This window comes from Macrobrachium rosenbergii, chromosome 51, assembly GCF_040412425.1.
Source record: "Macrobrachium rosenbergii isolate ZJJX-2024 chromosome 51, ASM4041242v1, whole genome shotgun sequence".
NCBI lineage: Eukaryota > Metazoa > Arthropoda > Malacostraca > Decapoda > Palaemonidae > Macrobrachium > Macrobrachium rosenbergii.
In genome coordinates this window covers 9405876-9417003 of record NC_089791.1, presented here as the reverse complement: position 1 = coordinate 9417003, position 11128 = coordinate 9405876, and positions in this window count along the sequence as shown.

The window sequence follows — 11128 nt, the reverse complement described above, 5'->3', positions numbered from 1 at the left end:
CCTCCCCCCCTCCTCTCACTCTCTCTCTCTCTCTCTCTCTCTCTCTCTCTCTCTCTCTCTCTCAGAGAAACTTTTACCGCCCGTCATTCGAAGCTGAGTACCAAGGATGGGCTAAGGGGACATCCTGCAATGTCGACAGGGCAGCTTTTATTGTGCTTTTCTTTTTTTAGCTGTTTCTATTTGTTTCTGATTCTCTTCGGTTATGGATTACTTTCATGGATTTGCAATGTTTTGGTTCTTTATAACGCTCGTCTATCCTTGTGCTTGCTGTGAAATGAAATGGACCAAATATAAAAAATGAAATGCAACAGCAGCACAAAAGAGCTACATAGGAAATGATAGAGAAACAAATAGAAAGATTTGAATTTGAATGCTATGCAAAACTGGAACATCAAATACTGCACAATACAATACTGGAAAATACAACACAATGCATTTGGATTATTGTGCTTGATGACCATAGATTTTCATGTTTATAAAGTATTGATAGGTTCATCTTTGTTTCTCTACATTTCATTGAATTCCATTCTTTATTTTTGTGTTTTTTATTCCACATTTTCCCCGTTAGTTTATAGAGAAGTCATCCCTTCCTACATGGCAAGGTTTGAAATATGTATATTTAATTCAGACTTTAAAGAACAATTTTGTTCGATGCGCACATGCACACACAAGCGCGCGCGCGACAACACACACACACACACACACACACACACACACACACACACATATATATATATATATATATATATATATATATATATATATATATATATATATATATATATATATATATATATAATATAGTTTGTTTTGTATATGTTTTTACAGTGTTATAATTTACCTTTGTGAAGAATGGAAAGTATCAGTCTCACTATTCTTTAATTAATGGAAAAATATTCTGCAGTTAACTTGACCGTCATACATTTTTGGCATTTCGTGATGATCGAAAATCTAGTGACTTAGTTTCATCATGAAAGGTATTTTTTTTTATTGATCAACATTATTTGAAAAGATTTGTTTAGGAATTTTGATGAATACTGTATTGAATTTAAAAATTGCTTTGATATTCGTTAATGATACAGTGCTTAGGGTTTTTTACGTAGTTTAAATAACGAATTTCATTTAGAGGAGAGAAATGGAGATAAAGTATTTTGTCGTTTCGTATTGTTGGAGCACGAAATTATATATACATATATACATATATATATACTGTATATACACACACACATACGTACTTGGATGTTCTTATTTCATAGATCTGTGTATACTGCCCAGAAATGGTTATGATGATGAAGAAAATAATAATATAGTGACGATAGCAGTGAAAATGATGATGGACGGTGGGAATCGTTATAATGGTAATTTGCTTTCTTAGTTGATGTAGGATATATTTGAAATCTCATCTCTGCAGTATTTCTCAAGAGCTTATGTACTAAATTTGATGTGTTAGAAATCAGAATATTAAAAAGTTCCAAGATTAAATATCACAAATGACCAGATATGGCTGTGCCTCTAAGGAGATCGTTTCTGCGAAAAATAGGCACCTTTTACAAAATCGGAATGGATGCTTCAGTATGAGTAGTCATTCTCTCGCCCTATTTCTGTGAAAAGACGATGTTTCGTTGTCTCGTGATAAATCAAATCTGGTAAATGATGTACAAAATCGGAATGAACCTGTATGAATTGAAGTTCTCTCTCTCTCTCTCTCTCTCTCTCTCTCTCTCTCTCTCTCTCTCTCTCTCTCTCTCTCTCTCTCAGCTCTAGATACTGAGATCGTTGTCATTTTAATTTCGGTAATGGCTGGTGTGTGGAACTGTTAGCCAGATTGCCAGCATCTCTTGGAAATATAGAGTCGAGTTTAGAATTTATATTCTTTTATTATCCATATGACAATTTAATTCTTATACTCTTGGTTCTGAAAAAGCATGTTATTTTATGCCAATTAATTCCTCTCTCTCTCTCTCTCTCTCTCTCTCTCTCTCTCTCTCTCTCTCTCTCTCTCTCTCTCTCTCTCTCTCATGCCATCACACACTAAGAAACATATTTAGAATAAAATCTCTTGTCGGTATGGCTTGTATTTCACTACTGAATCATTGCACTATGGTGAGATAACAATTTCTGGAAATCCGAAGTTTAATCAGAGAAATGCTCTCATGTCTACTTGTTCCGCTTGTGTTGTCTTCGTCATTCTAACAGTTGTTCATGAGAAAAATACATTTGCTCTCCTAAATTTCGGAGCCAACATCGATACAGTTCCAGAATCGCATGCGATGATTTTTTACTCATATTACCAGATATGGTGGTATTATTTCTGCATATTCCCAGTTTCCTCTTGCTATTTCTGATATGCTCCAGAATGGTATAAGAAATTGGTCTATGTGATAGATGTAGTGACCACTTTGTTTTTAGTTCGGGATTAGAATATTATTATTAACTAAAAAAAAAAAAAAAGTTTATCCATAACGGCAATGTTTACTTTTTTTGGTTCAAGTTTGAACTCAGAGAATATCGGTGTAACACCGAACGAAGTGTCATCTCCTTTGTCACTGAATGTACCTTGCCTGCCAAACTTCCCTGCATCAAACAAACCCTCGGGGTTCTAGGGGCAACGATGGCAGCCAGCTTGTATCGTCGTTGTTCAGTTAATCACTCTGTCATCAAATAAGAATTTGACCGAAAACAAAAATAATAAAATTTCACTGATGAGGTAATTTTTACAAGATTGATTAGTTATTCAGCATTACATATAAAAAAAAGCTTTATCGAAACGTAACAACAGCATCCAGTATTGTTACATTTGCGGCTGCTGCAAATTTTAATATAATTAATCGCTGCATTATCATCGTAAGGTGCGATACAGAATGTAAGTTTAAAATCTCGGTGCAGATATACAGTCTTGAACTGAGGAAAGCACGGCTGGTAGTTTATAATTTTTTTCCTTGAAATGTCATATGAATTTTGGTGTATTTAGTTAAACAAGCGCGTCAGACTTTGTTGTCGTGTCTTTGTTCCTGAATTCAAAAGCTAGAGATGGTCTCAGGGTAATAAGACCATGGTGCGGATATTATTATTGCATGCAGTTAGGATAACAATAGCTACCTCCGCCAATCCATGTAATGCTCTTACCGCTTGTAAAAATCAGTGTGTTATACAGTAATGGGTGAAATGGTTTCATTGTAGACAAAACCTCAGTTCATGTGGAGGTGGTCACCCGGTGAATGTTTTCACCATGAGGTCTGTAGCTAACACAGACAGTCTTGGAGACGTAAGTCGTTGCAATTTACTACCACAACAGGAAAAAAAGTATTGGCAATGAAATTACCACTTCGTGTTTTATTTGCTTGTCTGTAAAGTTGTCGTTCAGTCGTTTATTTTGTTGGATGATTGTATGGTCTTCTTCTTCTTCTTCTTCTTCTTCTTCTTCTTCTTCTTCTTCTTCTTCTTCTTCTTCTTATTATTATTATTATTATTATTATTATTATTATTATTATTATTATTATTATTATTATTAGGAGACAAAGATCCATAAATGAAACTTTTTTATATCTTTCCCCTGATATATACACATTTTTGTAGATAAACAGCTTATAGCAGTATTTTGTGTGTCGTTCTATTGTACAAATTTGTATATAACAAGAAGAATTAGGAAACAATAGTTCCCAAAATGGGCGTTTCTCAATATCATCAAGTGGAACGTGAATTTTCGTCCACTTTTTCATTATTATTACTCTGTATTCTAGTTAAAACTACTTCACTTTGCTCGAGAAACATAAGCGAAGTTTGTTTCGAAGGTCATCTTCCCCGACGCGACCGTTCACCGAATCCCTCTTTGGCAATTGCCCACGTAACAGCTTAGGAAGTGACAACCTTCAGGAATGCAATATCCCGCTGCGTGCGCTAATGGTTTCTTCTGAGATGCGCCGGTAGGTTTTGCAAGTTTGTTACCAAAACTGAATCTGCTCTTTCAGTATTTTTCGTCTCTTGAATTTCACGTTCTTTTCCTTTTCTTCAGATAATGCTCTGCATCACTTATTGTTTTTGTCTGGTTTATTTTTTTTGTCAATATTTATATAGAGGTCCATGAACTACCATATTAATTATTTTTTACTTTCATTAATATTGTTCAGTAGGGTTCCTTGTGTGAAAGTGTGCAGCAGTATTTGTGAGTTTCTTCATGGTTTCTTAATTATAGATTTGAGAGATTGAAGCTCATATTGATTTATAATTAGATATGCTGTAAATCAGGAAATGGTGTCGTATTCTACCAAAGACAGAATTATTGCTATACATTTCCTTTGTCACTGCTCGTCTCATTACAACCAGGAAGCTATAAAACTTGATTTGTTATTCCGCTTAGAATTAGTCCTGTATTCCCAATGAAGCCAATCAGTTTGTTTTGTCCGGCTAGACATGGGAACTCAAAGAGATGATCAATGGTAAACTCCGGTTCCATTACTATTATGATATAGATTTTTTCTATAATTAATTAATATAAACGTAATGAAATACTAATCCCATCGATGCACGGTTGGCTATCTCCTACCTAGCAATTGACAGTTACTACACCTACATGCATCGTTAATTGTGTCTTGATCAGTTGTTAAAGTTTAGTGGTTCATGGAGTTCGTTATCCCTCTGAGCCTGACTGAAAGCACCTCAGAACAGATTGCTATTCTCTCTCTCTCTCTCTCTCTCTCTCTCTCTCTCTCTCTCTCTCCTCCTTAGAAAACCAAGCGCACATATTTATATTTGTCTCTCTTCCTTTCCTCCTCGTCCGCCCATCTAACGTAACCCGGTCTTCACCCACCCACCGTCGTTCCCTGACTCTTCCTCGCCATCATCTTCTGTTCTTCCCTCTCTTCTCGAGCACAAGGAAGCCCCGCCTTTGATGAGCAGCGAAGCTAATTTTGCAAGGCTTATGGGTCACAAAAGATCAAAAGGCCGTAAAAATGGCTTCTGACAAAGGTGGCGGAGGGTGTCATTTCATTTTGATATGATGGTGGTAAATCGTACGGTGGCCCTCGTCCCCCCATAGAGGGGCTATCCCCTCCCTCCCTCGTCTTTCTCCTGACTCGTACTACTTGCATTTTCTTCTCTCTTCTTCGTAGCGTTTTGGCTGTGTTTTGGACCTGTCTTGCTTTTTCTCGCTCTATTCCCTGCTTGTTTATGTCGTATGGAGTGTCTGCTATTGGTTGGTCCTCTTCGTCAGGAAAGGAGGAAGGAGGAAGGAGAGCTCGAGAACATGTAAAAGATGATGATACTCCATGATAAAAAAAAAAAAAGTAGGGGGTATTTCCATTCGGGGATTTCTCATCCTTCAGGGAACAGGATTAGCTTCCACTCAATCTGACCTTCTGATGAATCCCTTTTACAGGCCGCGGAAGACGCGTGGGATTGGGGATTGGGGGGATTGCTCTGGTGCTTTGATTAGGGTGAGGTGCAAGAGACCTAATCTACGACAACCACCAAATCGAATGAGGGACCCCCTAAGTTCTTCAGGAGAGAGAGAGAGAGAGAGAGAGAGGAGAGAGAGAGAAGAGAGAGAGAGAGAGAGAGATGGTTTGCAATTTTAATTTTGCCTGTAAAAATATTTTACCTTGATACTGTAGAATTTTGTGAAGGACATGGATTATGTTTTTTTTAATAATGCAAGCAATTGGTTTTTATCGGTTTTTGATGTAACAGATTAAACGAAGAGAATGCATTAGCAGTCTACAATTGGTTCGCCAGTATATATATCTTCCTATCCCACGGGGTTATTGCTACGGTTATGGGCTCAATTTTTAGCAAAGTTAGCTCTTACCACGCACACGTTTTTTTGTATCTTAGATTTAGAGCTCATAATTGTAGCGACTTTTCATATTTCCGTTTTTTGGTTATGCCATCTTTTCCAGTAATAATGATCATGGCCAGTATTGAAAGAGGAGTTAAAGGTGGCTGCTAGTATTTAAATTGCTTTAACTGTTATTCGTCGTGTTATTAGTATTATTATTTGGCCAATACAGCGTGTTTACTTTATTTCATAATATATCCTGTTACCATTCCAAATTATGAATCTTTTAATTTTTATAGTTTTCATACTTAAGACGAAAAACCGTTAGAACCTCTAAAAACATAATAATGCTGGGAAATATCGAATAGGATTACTTTGCATAGAGTAGTAGGAAATAAAAACTAATGTCAGATATTTTCTTGTGCTTGCATCCTATGAATGAAATTTCGAAGTCTTTAGCGATCAAACCCAGATCCACATTATTCGTTAACCTATTCATTTGCGGGGGAGGGGAGAGATGGAAGTCCAGGATGGACGACCTGATTAAAGGGGAATCGAGGAAATGAAAAGGTATTGTGAGATAGAAATGGGTTTAGTGCCAAAAGGCTGCTTACTCAGAGAGAGAGAGAGAGAGAGAGAGAGAGAGAGATTTCGGGATTTTGTAAAGGAGCTGACTGTTATAAATGCTGGAAGCATTGTTAGTAAGTCAGAAGTAAACTATTGATCTTACAATTTTTCGACAATCTGTTAACCCTCGAAAGCACTTTGGTTTCGTCATGACTATAAACATTGCGACTGTAGCCATTTTAAATTGCTGACGCTCTTCAGACACCAATTGCTGTCAGTCACCTATTATTTTAACACTCGTGAAACATTAACTTCACCTGCTTTCTTTCATTTTTCTCCTTTTCCCCCCTCAAGTTTTCTTGGTTAAGGTATGAAGATACCTGTTTTCTTGACGTTCAGGATGAAAACCATTTTCCGTTTTAAACGAACGAGATTTGGTCTGTTGTCTTACGTTTGGTCACAGCCATAACATTATTTAAACCTTAATTTTTTTAATTGTTTTTCAAATATTTCTTTGAAGGGGCTATTTTTACATTAGCAGTTATTTGAAATGATTAATTTCACGTGTTTCTATTTACAGGCATTACATTGTTATGTTACCCACCAGCTCGTTATCAAGTTTTTCTTTCGGGGAACTGACATTTTTACAGCTCTTTCTAAAAGCCTTGAGAGAGATACTTTTGGCAAAGTTTTCTTTTGGCGATCTCATCTTCAGAATTCTCAGAGGGAAGTTTGAAAAGGTATTCTTGACGACCTGTAGTGATCTTCTCCCCGAAGACGGTCAGAAAACCTCTCAATGACTTTGGAAGTAAATCATCTTTGGGACGGTACTTTTATTTATGTCAAATTTTTCCTGCCTTCTGTTTAGCTGCCTTTCATGTAGGACTGTGAGCATTTTTAGTAACCGATGACATCTGGTAAAGATTTTGATTTTCAATAAGTTTTAAAGAAAATGTTCGCATTGATTTTTACGCAGTTTATTTATTTATTTTTATAGATTTATCATTAAAATCGTGCTTACCATTTCGCGAATATATCGTCCTCAAACATCTTATGAATTTGGGTCATTAAGAAACGATAAAAAAAATATGACCAGATTTCTCTCCTTAGTAGATCTCTGGACATAGTACCGTGGGAGTGTAGGGGAGGAGTAGATTTGGGGACATCCTACCGTGAGAGTGCAGAGGACGAGTAGATTGGTGGACATCGTACTGTGGGAGTGCAGAGGAGGAGTAGATTTGGGGACATCGTACCTTGGGAGTGCAGAGGAAGAGTACATATGGGGACATCGTACCGTGGAAGTGTAGAGGAGGGGTAGATTTGGGGACATCGTACCGTGATAGCGCAGAGGAGGATTTTCTTTTCCTAACCCTATGGCCTTTTATTGGTTCAATTTTTTAATGTATCGTACAAGATGATGAGAAGAAATTTTTCATTCATTATACCTATCGATGAATCGAACATAGGGTTCTTTTGTCAGAGAAAGAAAGGTAATAAAATGAACTAAGCTAACGGGTCAGAGCAGTGTCGTGCATTACTTAAAAGATAGAAAACTTGTTGCCCTGAAAAAATTAAACTTTGAATTATAAAGAAGAATGGAACATTTTTATTCTGTAACCAGTGAGATTTAGATATTGCATTTCCGACAGGATTTTAAAGATAGATATATACCGTGCTGGTAGTTTACATTCAGATCAAATAACCTTTAAATAGGCGTTCCTGATGTCGGTAATATATAGCGTAAAAAATCAGTATTGGTCTGATACACAGAAATATATATATATATATATATATATATATATATATATATATATATATATATATATATATGTACATATGTACATACATGTATATATGTAATATATATACATACACATATATACATACACATATATTGCGCACATATGTGTGAAGGAATTGCTAGTGCCCTACACTCAATTAAAAGACAAGGGTTCGCCCCCGATGTGAGTCAGTCAGTATATATATATATATATATATATATATATATATATATATATATATATATATATATATATATATATATATATATATATATGTGTGTGTGTGTGTGTGTGTGTGTGTGTGTGTGTGTATGTATATTTATGTTCTTAATTTCATGTTAATTTAACTTTTCTTTCATTTTTTTTGTGAAAGCCCTCATATCCCTTTCATATAGGCTCTTGTGTGAGTTATTTCCTTCCAGAATCTTTAATATTCATTTATAGTATACATTCATGGAGAGAGAAATTTCTCCGATAGAAGTTGTCAACGTTACAATAAATGGTATTAAACGTGCTTAATATTCTATTTCACACATATATAATAATAGTTATTTCTAATATTAGAGAACGTGTTTGCGTATGAGAAGTTTATGATGTATAATGTACATCAGTAAATTATAAAATAAACGTGCTCGCATTAAGCCGTAAATATACAAGTTCATGTTAATTTATACAGCGGTAAGCTACGTCATCCTTATTTAGATAATTAAATATATTTATTTCGCTTTAATCTCATCACTGTCGTGTATGTACGTCTGTGTGCGTGCGTGCAGTTTGTTTACTTTGCTCTGAAAATTAGACCTCGAGAGGGAAAGGTAAAATGAGGTTACTGAAAGACGAGAAATGAAACAGAGGAAGAGATAGCATTGGAAGATGAACTTGATAACATCGCTCCAGAAATTGTTAAGCTGCTCACTCCAAAATCATATCACTTAAGTCGTGTTGTTGCAATAATTTTAATATTAATTAATAGTAATTATTTATAAATCTGATTCAGTTCATAGATTCTTGTGTACAACAATTTACGTAATATTTTAGCCTTCTTACCTGGCTTGCGTAAAATAATAAGGAAAAGTAAGGAAAGTCACTGTTTCTTCAGTGGAATAGTAGGTGTAGTTATTTCGAATTCTTGAAATGACTGAAACTCCCCGAGCGAAGAGCTACCTCTCTGTACATTTTCTTCGAAAATGGACTTAGAAGGAAACTGGATCAGAAAGGGAACGAAAGCAGGAAGGAGCGAAGAGAGAAGAGCGAAGACTCGAGGGAACGCAGAGGGAATGAAAAGGGTGACTGGAGGAGAAGGTGCAGATGGATATAGTTTTATCCAAAGAAACGATCAAGAAGATAGAAACGTTAAGGAAAGATTTAGAGAGGAAATCGAGGAATGAATAAGCAAGAGAGAGCACAAGAGACTGGATGATTAAAAAAAAAAAGTGAGGGGATTGGGAACTAAAGGGAGAGAAAGAGAGAGAGAGATTGGTGGTGGGTGCGATGGGGGATACCGCTCTGGGGAATCGGGGGTTGGGGTACCCATCTGAGGAAGGGCTGAGGTTGCCCATTACCGTGGACAAACATGGGGTCGACGTGGCTATTCAGACAGGTAAATATCTCACCGTAAAGAAGTGGATGACATGCTCCCAATACCGTGATGCTGTAGCCGGCCTGAGAGGAAGGGCTCTATTTTGGAAATATTTTTGTAAACATGCCTCTTCAAATTTACTTTGCTATAGGAGATTTTTATAATGCATGCACTGTTTTCCAGGTCGTTTATTTCTTCTTTTGCCCTGCAGCGAGTTATGAAAACTTCAGTCTAGTAGAACATGATTTTGGTGGCCTGTTAGTATTATTATTATTATTATTATTATTATTATTATTATTATTATTATTATTGTTATTATTGTTGTTGTTTTTGTTGTTGTTGTTAGCTTATGTATACATATAAATATGTAGTTTTATATATATATATATATATATATATATATATATATATATATATATATATATATATATATATATATATATATATATATATAATATGTATTTATGTACAACGTCTGTTTGATATTTAGAAAGGTAACAGTTAGTTGTTTGTGTATTTTTCTTTAGTCCTTTTCCGAGCCGAACATTTTAGCATGAATAGCAATAATATTTATGGATGCGATATTTCCTGTGAGGTATTTTCCATTACGATGTTCGTCCCTGCTGCAAATTGCACGATGTGTTTGTTTCCTTGTATTATGGTTGATTTTAAATTTTTATGTTTTTATAAAGTATATGAATAGCCCGAGAACTAAATTTGCTTTGACCAGTTTTTAAGATATTTGTACATGCATACTTTCACCTTTTTTGCCTCATTAAACGGCGTCACTTACTGTTTATTTGTTGTTGTCTACCTTACTTAACTTCACTGTCAGTGGATGTAAAAAAATCCAATTTATCCATCACTAATGGTGTAGCTGTCATTAGATAATACTTGCAGTCAAGGGAATTTGGATGGTAGTCAATCTCACAAAAATAAATACTAAATAAATAAATACAACCTGCCACAATAAGTTCTTTCAAGGTGGCATAAATATTTCTTAATGTGTAGGCTAGTGCGTGCAGTTGTAGTAATGCTACCAGGAATAAAGTCGTCAAATTCTAACATAGTTTAGATGGAGAAAGAACGGAAGATGAATTGCATTGTACTTGGGACCTCGATGGTCTGAAAAACTTGTGAGGTGCCAGGTAACAAAATGATAATGTACCAGTAATGGAAAACTAAGAGGAATTTTTGTGGAGGCAGTTACAAATGTGCTCACAAATAATTTACCGATGCAAATCATTATGGCCTGTGGCAGAAATTACACGCAATAGCCTAGTCAGTATGACTCGGAAGTTATATTTTTATCCATTGTGATGGTGGTCTGGTTCTAAAAGAATGAAGCTTCACAGTAATACAGAGGCGCAGATATAACCATAATGGAGGAACTTTGTAAAATCCGAGCCCTTCTTTTCGACTGATGTT